The sequence below is a fragment of the Trichechus manatus genome, unplaced genomic scaffold (assembly GCF_000243295.1).
Source record: "Trichechus manatus latirostris isolate Lorelei unplaced genomic scaffold, TriManLat1.0 scaffold00092, whole genome shotgun sequence".
Lineage (NCBI taxonomy): Eukaryota > Metazoa > Chordata > Mammalia > Sirenia > Trichechidae > Trichechus > Trichechus manatus.
This window is the reverse complement of record NW_004444028.1, coordinates 5958561-5972528: the sequence shown is the minus strand read 5'-3', so window position 1 is coordinate 5972528 and position 13968 is coordinate 5958561. Positions and strand designations below refer to the sequence as shown.

General features: G+C 43.6%; 1 protein-coding gene across 5 annotated transcripts in view; it reads left to right on the top strand.

Annotated features, from left to right (window-relative positions):
* The window catches only part of VPS8 (VPS8 subunit of CORVET complex), a 227130-nt gene that overhangs the window by 185321 nt on the left and 27841 nt on the right, over nt 1–13968 (top strand). The window lies entirely within an intron of this gene.

Here is a 13968-nt window from a genome sequence, read left to right as displayed (position 1 = left end):
GCCCTGGTGGCGCAGTGGTTAAGAGCTCGGCTGCTTACCAGAAGGTTGGCAGTTCGAATCCACCAGCCACTCCTTGGAAACCCTATGGGGCAGTTCTCCTCTGTCCTCTAGGGTCGCTATGAGTCGGAATCAACTTGTCAGCGGTAGGTTTGGTTTTCTGGTTTGGTACCAGGCATGGCATCCTGCTGTCAGTGAGGGATAGCAGATGAGAGAGAGTCTAAGGAGGAAAGCTATATAGTTTTTCTTAATAATGTGTTCTTCCCCCAGTTAACTCTGCCTAAAGAATACTGGCCTGAGATACTAACATCTCAGTGCACTCCACTTAAGAAGGTCCTCAATAAATACAGGTTGATTAGAACACTTATCTGTGCCACTTCAGTCCCTACGGTAACTCTGTGGCACAGATAAGCTGATGTTGAGATGTTCAGTGAGAACCACTGAAATCCTTTCATTTACCCAGCTGCAGCCATGCAGCTGAAACACGGCAAGCAGATTGACATCTTTGCTGCATTTTCTTTAACACTTCTCTTTCTCTGATAGTTGAAGTGTCCGTGGATGTAGGTTTTCTTTCTTTGCCCAACACCCATGTCAGCAAAGGATCATAGAACAAAAATAACAACTTGCTGGCTCTGTTACCTAACAGCAGGTCTTAGCCTCAAAGCAACATGCCAGAAGTGGGTCTCTTTGCTCTTCCTTCAGGATCCCCTGAGACTTTTTCAAAAGGAAAAAAAAGAACAGAAACAAAATGTGTTGTCGGAAAAGCCGCGTACGGCACGTGGAAACCTTGCTTCACTCTGTCAGAATAGCAGGGGCAGGCAAGACGGAGGCGCTGCTGCCGCCACTCAGAACCCTCACGCTGTGACATCAGGAAGTGGAAGGAGCCCAGGGCTTTTCATCTCACTCCGTGAATAAATGAGGAAGTTGGAATCCAGAGGGGAATGTTTTTGCCTCGGTTTTAACTGTTAGCTGTGTGATACATTTCTAGATTAGTGGTTAAAAACAAGTGCTTTGGATTCAGCCATATTTGGGCTCAAAGATGGACTCTTCTACTTATTTGTCTGAATGACCTTGAGTAGGTTAGCCTCTCTGTTTCCTCTTCCGTAAGTGTGATGCTACCTCTCAAAGTCTTCTGGAGGACTCCATGAGACACGGGGTGTAAGTGCTGAGTGCTGCGCTTGACGCGTAGTAAACACTCCGCAAATTACTGACGCATAGTAAGTACTCAGCTGTCCTCGACACTGGTATCAAAGTGCAGCTCTTGCAGCTCCTATTCAGATGGCCTTTCACATTATCATATAACTTACATGCTGTTGTTCACTCAGCAAGAATCTCTGTGGACTGGCTGCTGAGCTAAGCAATGCACTACAGAGGGGAAAAACGCAATCCTTGTTCTCAAGGACCTGAGCGTTCGGTAGGACGGGCAGACAGGTAAACTGCCAGTTACCCGCCGTGAGAGGAGCTCAGAGGAGAGGCCCTGTTTGGAAATGACTGAGTCATTTAGTGCAACATCTATTTTCTTCATGGTCAAAAGACCCATGAGGAAGTCTGAGGAATGGTTCACTGTTCCCCGACAGCCTTGTTACCAGGTTATAATGAGGGTAAATTCTGCTGTACACACAGACGTTTATTAAATGAATATTCATATGGAAACAGGCTCATACATCCTGTTTGGCAAACTTGGTAATGTCCCCGGCTCTCTGTCATTTTAGGTGTCCAATTCACATTAACTTGAATATCATTTATTTTATCAATGAGAGAGTCCATTTCTAATATTCACCATGCTGATTAACAAGCCATTAGTTTCACCAGTAAAAACACTTCTGATGTTTATTGAGCTAAAGGGGAAAGGCTCCAGTGTCGGTCAACATGAATAGGCTAAAGGGCTGTTAGTAGGGAATTCATGGTAGCTGGCCACCCCTGAAATATGGATGCTTAGGGCCACTTACCATCCCTGAGTTGAAGCCTAAACTAATTAGCATACACTGTTTTTTGTGTCTATAATGCTTTAAGATATACATCGTAACAGGTGCCTATCCCATGCTAGGAGATCAGGGAAGGCTTCCCAGAGGAGATAAAGCTTGATCTAGTCTTGGAAAACGAGGGAAAGGGTGTTTCAGCAGACGTGGGAGTGGTTCTGTATGTCTTAAATATGGGAGCCTGTGGAAGCCTGGTGAAAGACACATGGCAGTCCAGATCACAAAGGGCCCCAGTTTGTGAAGTTTGCTTTTCATCTTGAGGGTAAGGGTTGCCATCAGAGGTGAGATTAGAGGCAGACAGACCGATTGGAAGACTGAGACAATTGTCCAGGCAAGAAAAAAGGTCCTAAACCTAGGCTGTGTCAATGGAGTTAGGAAATGAGATTGATTCAAGTCCTAGCTATTTTTTCACCAGACACCCTAAGTCTGAATTAGGTATCCTTCCTTCTTTGACCTCCCACAACCTCTGAACTAGCCCTACCAGCACATGAACCTGGCTGTGCTGAAATTGCCTCTTTACTTACCATAGCCCTACTAAGACTATATGCCTCATGGGAGCAGGACCTGTATTAGTCTTGTTTACTGTTCCCTCACTTACTACAAAGTAGAACAAAGTAGATACTCCACAGTTGTTAAATGAATGAGAGGTAAATGAAAAAGATTCCACGGGACTTGGCGGCTGTGAATGGGAAGTGAGAGGAGAAAGAAGTTCCCGGTCTGGGTAACGGAGAAAGAACAAATGAAACATCTTTGCTGTCCCAGGCATGTATTCCTCAGCATAGTCAGTTCCTCACTGTTGGCGATACGTCAGCCCTACTGAGATTTACGTGAAGATAAATGTGAATTCAACACCTGTTACTTCCCTAGTTGATGGTATGTTTTTGCATGTATGTGTTAGTGTGTGGTGTATGTGTACATGTGTATCCTGGTTACCATCCTTGAGCTCCCATCTCTCTCCCGAGAGTGCATTGACAGATGGGCGCCCCAGCAGTGTCTACATGGGGCAGCTGTCAAAGCGACGTGTGAGCCACACAAAGGAGCAGTCGTATTCTTGGTCGAGCCAAAGACTCTCTGTTGACCAGTAACTGAGGAAAGTGTTTGGTGACTCTGCTGTCAGTGCCAAGAGCTGGATTCAGGTGCCAGAAGAGCAGGAGCCACGCCCTGCAGGGCTCTGCCAGCTTCTGGGGCAGGTGTCTCATGTAGGAGTCACTCTTCCACTCGGCTGCCGCGTGTCAGGTTCTGTGCTTCCAGGTTCCGTGAACATATATATTTAAAATTTCATGCAACACAAACATTTTGCACTTTAGATATTGTCTTAGGCTGGGTTCTGTAGAGAAGTAAAACCAGTGAAGCATATATATATATATATAGAGAGAGAGAGAGAGACAGACAGACAGACAGATTTAGATCGAGGAAATGGCTTATGCAGTTGTATAGGCTGGAAAGTCCCAAGTCCGTGGATCAGGCTGGAGACTTCTTCTGACTCAAGTAGCTACAGGGGCTGGCGAACCCAAGATCAGCAGGTCAGACAGCAGGCCTCTGGCCCATAGGCTGCAAAGGATGACAGATCCCAAGATGAGCAGGTAAGCTGCTAGCTCAAGTCCCAGGAACTGGAGGCCAGATGAACAGGAGCCAGCTGCAGGATCCAGAGTGAGCAAAAGCCCACAAGCCTTGCCAGAAAGTCCACCTGTATTGGATGCAGGCTACATCCCCAAGGAAACTCCCTTTCACCTGTTTGACTGCTCATAACAGATCACATCATGGAAGTGATTCCATTATATCAGATCTCATTATGAAGGTGATTACATCATTACACAGCTGCCAAACTACATCATAACTGTCAAACCACTGAGAATCATGGCCCAGCCAAGCTGACACACAACCTTAACCATCAGAGGTATTGTTTATAAAAACTATGTTATTAACTCTAGATTAGAAATATTTATTTTATGTAAAATTTCTTATTCTGGGCTATAACTGATAACTTCAGTAATAAAGTTGGAGGATACATGGGCTTTTCTAGACCTTTTCTAGAGTTTGACCATGGATGATTAGAAATATTAGGAAGCATTGACCTCAGATAAAAAATTGACATAAAAGCCCATTACAGCAAACTCCCCAGAAAAGGTCAAAATTGGAGGTGTTGACGATGTTTGAGGTGGGTGTGAGGGGTTTAGAGTTAGTTGAAGGAATCAATAACCACTCAGCATGTGCTGCAGCTCTTCCTGGAGGCGACTAGAGAAGATACCAGCCGAGGACTTTTGTAGCAGAGTTGGGGCTGTCACATGCAGAAGAACCAGAGAAGGCATTTTTGTTTGGCATATGGATCACATAGCATGGGTGCACTCTATCCCTGTGTGTGTCAGCTCTCCTTGCTGGTGTGTTTGCAGAGAGCCTGAGGGGCTGGTGCTCTGGCTGAAGAGTGTCCTCAGGCTGGTGGTGCCCCTGGAACGGTCCACAGTCATTTCTTTCTTCAGAGGAACTTCCTCTGGGTCAGGACAAGGCACTGGGAACGAGGGAATAGAAAGCCTTTCTAATCGCTCTGTGATGCATTCAGTGAGTATTCAGCAGGCTTCTGTTAGGTACTGGGCCTCGGAGAGACAGCGGTCAGTTTCAGTTCTTGCGCTCAGCAGATTGACAAGTCAGCCGTGGACCGAACTGGTGGATTTAATGGTCAAGCCTTCCAGAAACCAGTTATCCGTGTCTCAAGTATATTATGAGAATTTGGGGCTGATTTGTGTTCCAAGTGGTCTGACCCCAGTTCCCAGTCTTGCCACTCATCTCAGGAATATAGAGAACTCTCCTTGCTCGTGATTTTTACTAAATTGTGGTGTTTGGGTTTTTGTTTTGAGGGAAGAAACCTCACAGAGTCACTGTTTCCATAACAACAGGAAAAGCTGGCTGCACCTTCTCAGCTGGCCATCCCCAAGAATTGCTGAGTGGTAGTTTCCCAGAAGTCAAGGGCAACGTGAAAAAGAACGCGCTGAGATGGCGGGAGCATTTTCTTGTCCGTCTGACGGCGGCTTCAAGAGAGATGCACTTGCCTTGTTATGTCTCCCTCCTAACTCTCTCCTGCAAAGATGCCGGTCCTCGTAAACAGCAAAGCAGTGGCCCTTAATGGGTGTGCATCTCTTTCCTTAGAGTATTTGACTTGGTAGGGCTTAGATCTAAATGTGATTTCAGTGCTTCTTGTGATTTAAGAAAAGAAAGAAAAAAAAAGCGGGAGCTATGATTTGATCTTGTTTGGGCGTGGGCAGATCTGGTTGCCCTCAGACACCTGGAGGGTGGCCATCTGGAGGGCAGCGATTTGGGAGGATGCTTAGGCATTCTTCCTAGTTGAGAGGAGAGAGCTGGTACCTGTGGGTAGCCACTCCGTAGATGAAGGTGTCAGCTTGCTATGAGAATTTTCTAACAGTGGAACAGGCTGGCTTGTATGGTAGTGCCTTACCTGTTACCAGAGGTGTCTGATCAGTGCCAGGACATCTGTCACTCAAAGCTGCAGCAGAGGGACTCCTGTCATGGGCGAGGGGCTGGACTGGTTGATTTTTAGGTCCCTCGGAACTGTAAGATCTTCTGATCCTATAGATGTATTCAACTCAGACAAGGCGCCTGTTCATTGATGTGCTGGATGGTTTTAGTTAGACACCAGCATTCAGCCTGAACTAACAGTATGTTGTCTGTCAAAGAAAAGCAATCTGGACTTAGGTAAGGAGAGACTTTATTCAAACGGATTATTGGAATAAGGGGAGGGGAGCTGTTGCAATAGAGAGAACACTGCCCATAAGATCTGCAGGTGTCTCGGTGATCAAGCAGAGAGGACAATTGTTTTATAGGGAGGGGTAAACAAGGCTAGAAGGGACCAGGTGAGGGACAGTGCGTGGCATGCCAGCAGTCACAGCCTCTTCCTGAGGGCAGCCTCCTGAGATGGGGTGGTCCATCTTTAGGAGCTGTGACTCACATAGTTCTTCCTTATGCTGGATGATACCTCTCTACGCAGTGATCCTGGTCCTTCCTCTTGAAGCCACAAAGAGCATGTTTAATCCCTTTCTCATATAGCAGTCCTTCCAGTCCTTCATGTAACTGACGTCAGGAGTCCCCAGCCCCTGGTCTTCTGTTATCCTGGGAGAACACCCACAATTCTTTTCCTATATCCCCTCCACCCTGCTTGGACTACCACCTTTTCACTTCAGGTGAGGTCCGTTAGAGCAGAGTGAGATCATTACCTGTTTTATTCTAAATTCTGTGCTTGTAAATGGAACCAAAAGCGTATCAACATTTTTAGCAGCCATTTTGCATGGTTGGCTCACTGTGAACACGTCAATATCAAACTCCTGATTCTTTCCCACGTGCTGCGGATTCCATCCTGTGTAAACGCTATTGTCTTCTAGAGCCAAGCATAAGGCTTTGCTGATGTTGTTCCAGTTTATGACCTTTGGGAATCATATTTTTCATCCCATGCATGGTTATTGTTAGTTGTTGTTGAGTTGACGCCAGCTCATGGTGACTTCACCTACAACAGAACGAAACATTGCCCAGCCCTGCACCGTTTCCATGGTTCTTGGTGCGTTTGAGCCCATTGTTGTGGCTATTGCATAGTGCCTTCCAATGCAGAGGCCTAATCTTCCAGCACTCCATCAGACAGTATTCTACTGTGATCCATAGGGTTTTCATTGGCTGATTTTTTGGAAGTAGATCACCAGGTGTATATTTTCACCCCAGTTTTTAAAAAGGGAAAAAATAAAAAGTAGTTCACCAGGCCTTTCTTCCTAGTATGTCTTAGTCTGCTGAAACCTGTCCACAATGGGTGACCCTGCTGGTGTTTGAAATACTGGTGCCATAGATTCCAGTATCACAGCAACACGCAAGCCACTACAGTACGACACACTGACAGACGGGTGGTGGAATCCACGCATAGGCCTTATCTTCACCCGAGTCATTAATGAAGTATTTACCAAAGCCCAGGATCGATTCCTGCAGCTCATTATTAGAGACCTAGATCACCATACAGCTGAGAGCTAATGGGTGTGACTGTTCGGCTTCTTCATGTGGCACTGCTTCATGGACCGTTGACTAAGATTGTTTGCACTGAGGAGAGCCAGGCACATGAGTCTGTCATTTTGGGGTTGTATGTGAGACTGTCTGAGAGCCAGCGGGTATTCTCTCTTCCATCCTTGTACCCTCTCTGTATATGAAAGCAAGCACCCTTAATCAAAACAAGTAATACCCTCATGTCTCCCATCTTGGAATTCTGGAACCAACTGCACTTGAGTGATCAAGTTACAACTGGGCATTTCCCCTCCGGCAGTGTTTCCTGATGAAGCTTCTAGGCACTTCACGTAACACATGGCAGAGACCTTGTTTTTCTCTTTAGTATGTGTGGCAGCAGCTAACAGCCTGCTCCTGTGCATTAAGACACTCAGTAGGATATTCTTAATTGCACTGTGCCGAGTTACCACCTATTCGTAAAGGTCAGGGGGCCCAAACAGCAGAGCTCTGCAGAGCGTCAGCTGCTCTGATGTACGGGGTGTTCCCCCAGAAGCTGATGGGCTGTCACGGCAGAGCAGAGCCTTCTGTCTGGACGCTGTCCCCAGCCAGTCAACGTGCTACCCCATTCCTTGAGGATAGTATCAGAATGTGGGTTTGGGTATGTTCAGGAAACAGTGAGAAATCTCCTTTGGTTAAAACAGAAGGAATAGAAGATGACATGCGGGCTGCTGCTCAGTGCAGAATGTTCTCTGTCTGACAAAAGTCACGGCCTTTGGACGTTTGTGTTTGTTGTTTTCTAGACATATCCTAGGGGCATTCTAATTATGATTTACATTAGTTCTTCTATTATGACATGAATATGTTTTAGCTTGCTTTTTTTGTAGTGAAATATCTACTAATGGTAGATATTATCATCATAGCCTTAAAAATACAGCATGTATCTTTATATGCTTCCAGATACAGTGTGTAGACCTAGCGTATCCTTAAAGGACAGGTGCCACTCTGCATGGTTAAGTCACTTAACTTTTCCATTTGTTCACTGAGTCACTTAAGGCTACCTTTTTATGGTACTAAAATGGGACGGTTAATGTCAGTCTCTGGCAACTTGACAGCAATGGATGGGAGAAAATGAAATTATACAGGTAAGAAATTTCCTTGCAGTCTTTGGAAGGGAGGAATTATTTAATTCTAAGGACCTCTCTCGCTATTTCACCTTTAGCTCCTAGAAGTACTCTCCTAACAATGCCAGCCGTCTCCTTCTCTAGCCTTCCCAATTTCTCCAGTAGCGTCATTATTCCCCATCAGCCACACACATCAGACCGTTCCAAATTTGGATAGTTTCTAATTGCCCTGTCTTCAGATTCACTGATCTTTTCTTCTGCAGTATTGAATCTGCTATCAAGATCATCCAGTAACTTTTTCATATCTGATATTATATTTCTCAGTTCTGCAATTCCCATTGGTTCTTTTTGTCTTCCTTCTACTTGGGGTTTAATTTGCTCTTTTTTGTTTGTTTCTAGTTTCTTAAGGTAGAAACAGATCATTGATGTCAAGCCTTTTTTCTTACCTAATATAAGGATTTAAAGCTATAATAAGTTTTTGTCCAAACACTGCTTTAGCTACATCCCACAAATTCTGACATATTATGTTTTCATTATTATTCACATTGAAGTGTTTTCTAATTTCCCTTGTGATTTCTTCTTTCACCTATTGGTTATTTAAAGGTATATCATTTTAATCTCCAAATATTTGAGGCTTCTCTAGATATCTTATTGTTGTGGATTTCTAATTTAATTCTGTTGTGATCAGAGAGAATATCCTGTAAGATGTCAATCTCTGGAAAGTCACTGAGACTTTTTTTATGGCCAAGTTTGTTGTCTATCTTAGTGAACATTATTTGTGTACTTGAAAAAAATGTGCAGCCTGCAGTTGTTGGGTGTAATTCCTATAAATGTCAATTAGTCAAGGCAGTTGTGTGTGTCATTCAGATCTTCTGGATGCCTGCTGATTTTTTTGTCTAGTTATCCTATCAATTACTGAGAGAGAGGTGTTAAAAATCTCCAGCTCTGACTGTAGATTTGTCTGTTTCCTCTTTAGTTCTGTTATTCCTTTGTATATTTTGAAACTTTGCTATAAGGCACATATACATTTATTATTGTTATATCTTCCTGATGTATTCATTCTCTTATTACTATGAAATGTCCCTCTTAATCACTAATAATACTCCTTGTATTAAAGTCTGTTATTGGATATTCATATAGCTGTTTGAGCTTCCTTATGATTAGTCTTTTCATTATGTATCTTTTTTCCATCTGTTAGCTTTCAACCTATTTTTGTCTTTGTATTTAAAGTACTCTCTTAAAAATAGTCTATAATTTGGTCTTGCTCTTTGAATCCAGTCTTATAGTCTTTGCCTTTTAATTGGAGTGTTTAGTCCATTTAAATTTAATGTAATGATTGGATTTAGGTCTGCCATTTTGCTATTTTTAAAAAAAATTTGACTTATCTACATTTTTATCTTTTGTTCCTTCTTTCCTGTCTTCTTTTAGGTGTAAGCAAATATTTTGTAGCACTTATTTTTATTCTTATATTACCTTTTTAGCTATATCTCTTTGCTTTTTTTTTTTTTATATACTAGCTCTGGGGATTACAAAATGCATATTTGACTACTTTATATAAAATATAGAAACCTTGCAGTGCTCTAGGTTTATTTACTACCCACCCATCATTTAGTTCTTTCTTATAGTTTCTGTTTCTCTACTGGAGTTCCCCCATCTGTTCATTTGGTAGGTCCATCCTTTCCTTTAAATCCTTAAGCATGTTCATAAAATAGATGTTTTAAATTCCTTGTTTGCTGACTCCAGCATCTCTGCTGTTTCTCAATTTGTTTCTGTTGACATTTTTCCTGGTTATGGGTCACACTTTCCTGCTGTACATATCTGGGAACTTTCGATTATATGCTAGACATTATGGATGCTATTTTGTTAAGAAATTGAATTCTGTAGTCTTCTTTTAGAGACTTTTGAGTTTGGTTTTGGAAGGCTATCAATTTAGTGTCATATCAGCTACCTATTTTCAAGGCTTATTTTTAAACTTTGTTAGGGCTGGTCTAGTATATCCCTAGTCCTAATACATAGCTATTTTGGGGGCTCATTGGATGCCTAGGGAGTTTGTCAAGGTATTTCTACTCTGCCAGGTTAGTATTCCCATGACTCCCAACACTTTGCAATCTCCAGAATCTCCATTTAGCTCACTGCTCCTTAGTAGCTGTTCTTTGCCATGCCTCTGGAGTTTCACCCTGCATGTACACAGCTGAGTATTAGGCCAGAAGCGTAATGGGACTCCTATATTGATTCCTGTCCTGCAAATTCTAGCCACTGCTCAGCCCCAAACATCTACCTCTAACTCTTCAGCTCAGCAAGACTGTTGGGCCCTCCCTCCCTGCCACAGCCCAGAAAGTGCCTCCAGGAAGAATTCTAGGGCAGTCAGGGGACCTATTTTGTGTGTTTTTCTTCTGTCAAGGATCATAGTCCTGCTCTTTGTCCAGAGTTTAAAAACAACTGCTACATATGTTTTGTCCAATTTTATATTTACTTACGGACAGGAGGGCTAGTGGAGTATCACTACTTGATCATAGCCTGATGTGGAACTTTGTAATTTTTTGTTTTCTTTCGAGGTACAATAAGCAGTAGCTTAATATATTATTTTCACTTAGTTGACATCTTCTCACTTCAGCTCTTGCCCTCCACATCCCAACAACCAAGTCCTACCAAGAGAAAGGACCCAAAAGTTTTTCTCTTTCAGACAGCAAAATCCTGTCTAAAATAACTCAAGTACAACTAATCTGGGATGCTCCGCTGGTCTCATCCCTTCGGGAGCGGGGGAGAGTGGGGAGAGCAGGATACAGGGAAGAGATTGGTCCGAAGGACTGGTGGGCCACAGCTGCCAGGACCTCCGCCAGACTGAGTCCAGTGCAGCTAGATGGTGCCCAGCTACCACCGCTGACTGCTCTGACCGGGATCACGGCAGAGGGTTCTGGACAGAGCTGGGGAAGGATGTAGAACAAATTCTGGCTCACAAGTGAAAGACCAGATTTGCTGGCCTGGGGGAGACTGGGGAGGCCCTGAGAGTGTGGCCCCCAGACACCCTTTTGGCTTGGTGGTGAAGTCATTTCCGGGGTTCACCATTCAGCCAGGGAGTGGACAGCCGCATGAAGCCAAATGGGACTGGTGAGGCATGGCAGTCTGGGGACGGGGTCCGGAGGGCGGAGTGGGACGGGAAGGCTGGTGGTGTGGAGCCCAGGATTGAGTGGGGATAGTGTTGATGTGTTGTGGGGTTGTTGGCCATTGTCATGGGGCAACATGTGTACTGACTGTTGGACGGGAGGCTATTTTGTTCTGTGGGCCTTCATCTAGGGTGAGAGTGGCAGCGCAATTGGGGGAGCGTGGTCGATGTTGCTGAATTGTGCATGTGGAGATTTTTGAGGTGGTGTATCTTTGGCTATGTATGTTTTCACCAAAAAAGTGGGGGGGGGTTGGGGGGGTTGACGTGTTGTGGGGTTGTTGGCCGGTGTCATGAAGCAGTGTGTGTACTGCTGTTTCATGAGAGGCTGTTTGTTCTGTGGGCCTTCACCTGGAGTGCAGTAAAAAATTAAAAAAAAAAAACTCAAGTACAATTAAAATACATCAGTACTCTTTTTCCTTTGGTTTATAATTACATTGTTAACATGTGTTGAGTGTTGCTAATTTCAGAGTTAAATCAACTGTTCCTGTTGATTTTGTATTCCTCTTATTCTCAGGTAATTATTTTTAGGCCGGTCTAGTTAAGATGAGCAGGAACGCTAGGACAGAAATATGTCGGCAGTCACGGCTCTGATAGAAAAATTAGTTAAGGACCCAGCCCCTCAGAGGACTGCCTTGTCATAATTGCTGCTCCACAGCAGCATCTATCAAGATAATTGTTTGACTTTCTTCTTAAGTAGGCAGCAGTCAGATAATCAAAGGGTGGCAAACCTTAATTACATGTATGAAATGAATGCTTTCCCTGTTTTGATTTTTTTTTTTAATAAGGCAAACACTTGGCCCCTGATAATACAAAGAGGGTAGTTTCTGACTAGAAATAGAAAAATGCCACCCAACTCAGAAGCTTTCATTATAACTCTGCTTCACATAAAATGGCATATTTCTGGATTTTTTGGGCTCTTCCTTTCGTGACCCCCCCACCAAAAAGCAATAATGGAGTGACCATAGTCTACCATATAGCAAGAATCCAGGTTTGCCTGAGATAGTTCCCACAGGAGGAAAAGAGGCTAGGGATCCCAGCCTAGTTGCCATAGTCTCTTAGCAACCAGGATTCTTAATTTTTTCATTTCTATTTGTCATGGACTTTTATCCTGACATCTCTAACAGGTATGCAGTGGTGTCTCATTGTTTTCATTTGCAGTTCTCTAGTGATCTACGATGTTGAGTATCTTTTTATATGCTTCTTGGCCATCTGTATATCTTCTATAGTGAGGTCTCTTCAAATCTTTTGCCCATTTTGTAATTAGATTGTTTTATTATGGTTCAGTTTTAAGAGCTCTTTGTGTATCTTGGATACAAGTCCTTTATCAAATACGTGTTTTGCAAATATTTTGTCCGTCTGTAGCTTATCTTTTCATTCTCTTAACAGTGTCTTTCACAGAGCAGAAGTTTTTAATTTTAATGAAATCCAACTTATCCATTTTTTTTTACGGTTATTGCTTTTGGTGTAGCATCTAAAATCATGGCCAAACTCAAGATCAACTAGATTTTCTCCTGTTATCTTCTAAGAGTTGTGTAAGTTTTGTGTTTAACATTTAGGTCTGTGATCCATTTTGAGTTAGTTTCTGTGAAAGGTGTAGGGTCTGTGTATAGATTTTTTTTTTTCTTTTTGCGTGTGGGTGTCTATTTGTTCCAGCACCATTTGTTGAAAAGACTGTCCTTTCTCCATTGAATTGCCTTTGCTCCTTTGTCAAAGATCAGTTGACCGAATTTGTACGGACCTATTTCTGGGCTCTCTGTTCTATTTCATTGATTCTTTTCCCCCCAATATCACTGTGTATTGATCAACTTACTATTTTTTAATCTGTCTGGGACTCTGAGCCCCCCATTCCCGTGAGGCGGTTAGACTAAGATGGCCAACCATTTCCAGTAAATCTGACCCTTGTCAAGATAATCAGCAAGTTTTAATGAGTGTGACCAAAGAGCTACGTTCAGGAAAACCAAACCCATTGCCGTTGAGTGGATTCCAACTCATAGCGACCCTATAGGGCAGAGTAGAACTGCCCCATAGGGTTTCTGATGAGCGGCTAGTGGACTGGAACTGCTGATCTTTTGGTTAGTAGCTGTGGCTCTTAACCACGGACCGCGCCAGGAGCCGCATTAGTTATCTGGAAATTTAAACTACATTCTGCAGTTGCTGCTCATTTTTTTGATCCGTTCTTGTAGGCATAATGAGCTCATCAGCTTTTGTCAACACGGATTTGCCCCAGGTGGTTTTCCTTTCAGAGCAGGTTAGGCATGGACAGGTGCGGTGCATTGATGCCAGAGACTTTAAACCACTGTGGGGACGTTTCTTATTGTGAGGGAGAAAATTAACGGACACACCAAACTGGAAAAAGTACTTGTGTTCTCGTGTCGAATGACACAGCATTTATGTAGTGCTGACCTTATGGATGGCCCCCCAGGAGACCCTGGGAGGGTTCTCAGACAGACTGGGCAGCTCAGATTGTCTGCAGGAAGCCACTGTGCCTTACACATTCAGTGCCCTTTCTGTTTGTCACAATCGTGGGATAGCGGGCTTCAGGGTCAGACCTAGTATCAGGAGCCTCCCTATCTCTTACAAACTGTATTTTAGCATGTCTGAACCTCAGTTTCCTTACATATGAAATAAAAATGAGAGATTCTACATCACTGGGTAGTAGCTAGCCTAAGGCCAGAGACTGACAGATGCCTAGGAAACACGTTTTCCCATCTCCCCTCCCCTC